Below are 3,827 nucleotides of genomic sequence, written 5' to 3' on the forward strand. Positions count from 1 at the left end.
CTAGATCCAACATCCATCATATACATAATGAGAGATTCCAACATCCATCACATAAATAATAACCAACTCGTATAGGCATAAAAAATAATAAGGATGATTGGCTCATACGAGCATCAAAATGATAATACACAATGACCCTTACAAGAATCAAAAGGATAATAATAATAAGCTCAATAAAGCATCATGAAGATTATAATGCTAGGCTCATATGCAATTTCCACCTAATGCATGTCCATAACACATCAAAGAATGAAAAGGAATGTTGAAACATTATGCACTAAACTATGGGTCTTATTCCTTGCCCTCTTTTGCACCAATGGACATGGTAAGAGGAGTCGATGAATGCCACTAGAAAAAACTTTGTTTGACCCAAGAAGTAAATTCTAACATTTGTGATATTGCCATTTAGAATATTCACAATTTCAAACAACAATCGACATAGATCAAACTAGGTCTATATTAATATCATACAACCACTCTAATAAATAAATGCTCTACTTATGGTTATGTGAATGCTAAGGTAACCTCACATCAAGCCATTAATACATCAAAGGAGGGATAGCCTTTAACAACCTTTTACCTTTGTGAAAAAGGAAATGTAGGCTAATACAAAAGATGAAATAGCAGCTATAGGCATCTACCATAAAGATAGTCTAAAGGAAAATCAACAAGTGTTTCTCTACCATATACAAGTAGACATTGGAAACTTCACCTTCATGAATCAGGGGAACATTGACCAGTCAATCTAGTAGCCTATACATTAATCATTATCATATCCTCTCCTATCAAGTCCTCCTAGCTATCTCTTTCTTGAGGTCAAATTTATCTTTGTGGACCATTGACCTTGCATTAGAAATGGATATATCTTCAGCTAGTCTCTCCCTACACATTATTAGGAGACACTAGCACCAAACCACTCTTTTCTAATTTATATTTTCTAACTCACAACACTCAAACATGAGCAAACTTGTAAAAACATCAACCTCTTAGTGATCTTTAGGATCATCTATTACTGATCATCTTAATTCTTATTTGGAATTGTAAGTTGGAATTAAATTAGGATATTGCAAGTTCAAACCTAAAATATCCTCCTAGTCTTCTTAGTTTGATAAAGTCTCTTAATAGAGGTCATATTGGAGAAGCAAGAGACAAGTCAATTTTTTTTTTTATTCACATATGTTGTGATAACCATCATCACCTCCATAGTAAACAACGATATGCTCATATCAGAGATGTGGTGACCCTCATTGTTACTTATTGGCATCTCTACAGAGGTTTTGTTTCCCTTCAACCATATATACGTTGGTTTTAGTTTTTGGTTACTTACTTCAGCCATATATACTTGATTGTGTTTGGAGTTGTGTTCTACCACAATTATACATCTTTCACTAGCTGTTAAACTAAGTGATACATATTCTCCAAGTAAAACCCATACCCCATAGTACATGACATTAAGGGCTACATCAAACTTTGATACAGGTGACATTATTGCAATCAACACAAAAGCTACAATTTTTCATCAACAAAAAAATCACAAACTTATCAAAAACCTAAATTATTATATTTTATGAAGCTTGGAGGAAATCAATATTTTCCATCAACATACTTTTTTTTAAAATTATAGGACTAGACTATCAAAAAAGCTCCCTTCAATCCAAATAGCCTTGATCCTTCAACACTTCCCAATGCAAATCAGCATGAACCGTCCAAGGTGAACATTGGCCTCAATGTTACAAAACTTCTTTATCTTAAGATACATAGATATTTATGTCTAAGCATGTATTTTGTTTTTCCATTAATTTCCTCTTGGTGCATACTTGGGGTTTTTCAATCATTTGAATGCACCAGCCATCCCTAGAGGCAAGCTTAGGACTTACGATTCATTTGGGACCACCATGTCAATGTGGTACAGCAACACCTCGATCACATCAAATCAACTATATTCCTTGAAAATAATTTTGTAATAGTCCTTAATTTTTGTATTGTTCCCATTTGTTATAATGTGCTAAGGACCTTTGCTAAATACTTTTAAACCATCCTATAAGGCTTTTTATGCCAATTGTATCATATAGACCTATTGGGTCAACATTGGTCAATTTACTCTAGTTGTGTTCCAAGGGAGTGGAAATGTTGTTTTTGGCCTAATATAAACAATTTTCACATGTATTGGGGGTAAGATTTAATTTTTTACTCAAGCTGTTAGAAAATGCAAGAAATTGCAAAGATTCCAAAAGTTGCAATGACAAATTTTGCAACCATTTATCATTATGCAAAATGTGCAACTTGTAACTCTTAACATCCAATTATTCAAAATTTGGTTGGAATTAATTGGAAATAATGTATTAAGGCATTTAAAGTCTTTGTGGATAGAGTGTAGAGGTTGGATGTAAATTTGGGTAGAATATCAACAAGAATTAATTGTCAATTTCCAAATTTTACACATTTTTCCCTAACTTTTGGATTAGTACAGACTTCTTGAAAACTATATGGACAACATAACTGCATGGAATGATAAAGGAAGGAGTTAAGAGAAGTTTGATAATTTAGGTTACTATTTTTGTGTAAATTTGAGAGGTTTAGGCACTAATAACCCCTTTAATAAATGATTTTGTAATGAATTTAAGTATTCATGACCTTGGTTGTGTTGGGTTGGGTTGGGTCCTTTTGACACACTTTCTTTTTAGTTGTTTTGTCCCCTAGACCATTCCTTATGTAGCTGAGGCTACTAAAGTATGCTTTGGCCCTAGAATGCCTATGTACTCATTTCCAAATGAACCAAAGTCATGCTAAGTTCTCTTTGTGGGGTCCCTCAAAGAATGCATACAGAAATATTTCCCATTGTAGCCCATTTTTTGAAGATTCATTTGGATCAAGAAGATGATAATAGTTGTCTCAAATAAGCATCATGAAGATAATAATCCTTGGCTTATTTATAATTTCTATGTAAAATGTCCATAACACATCAAAAATTGAGAATGAATGTCAATGCATTGCACACTACATTGTGGGTCCTATTCATTCTCTCTTTTTCATTGATGGACATGGGTATATGAATTTGTGAATGCCACTAGCAAAAATTCCATCAAAATAGGAAGATTTATCTTCAAATATTTTATTCTCCTAATGACATTCATGAAATTATCACTTAAATTATTGATCATTCAAATAACACTTCACATTCATCAAACATGAATAGCCTTTAGCAATTTTTCTTACTAAAATGGAAATGTAGGTTTAAACAAAAGATGCAATAGTAGCTATAAGTATTCACCATGAGAATAGTCTGAAGGAAAACTAACAAGTGTAATTGTATCATATAAAGGGTATTCATTGGCAACGTCACCTCCAAGAACAAGGTCAAAATTGACAAACCTTTTTGGTAGCCCAAACATTGATCGTTATCATGTCCTCTCCTATCAAGTACTATAAGTTATCTCTTGCTTGAGGTTAATTTGATCTCTATGGTCCATTAACCTTGCATTGAAAAGGAATGGTATTTGGACAAGTTTTTCTTGCACATTATGATGAGACGCCAACATTGGGTCATACTTTCTAATTTATGCTTTGTTGACTTGCATCGCCAGTATTTGAGCAACCTCATATACATTGACCTCTTGGCGGTCTTCAAGATCAACTATCATTGATCTTCTTATTTCTTATTCATAGTTGCAAGTCGAAATTCTATTGGGAGAATGCAAGTTCAGACCTAGAATATTCGCCCTAGTCTATTATTACTCTTAATTTGGTATAGTCTCTTTATAGAGAAACACATTGGCTAGAGAAAAGAAAAATTGATTTTTTTCTTATTCACACATGTTGTGATATCC

This window comes from Cupressus sempervirens, chromosome 1, assembly GCF_028749045.1.
Source record: "Cupressus sempervirens isolate cs-2001-9-10 chromosome 1, ASM2874904v1, whole genome shotgun sequence".
NCBI classification, from domain to species: Eukaryota; Viridiplantae; Streptophyta; class Pinopsida; order Cupressales; family Cupressaceae; genus Cupressus; species Cupressus sempervirens.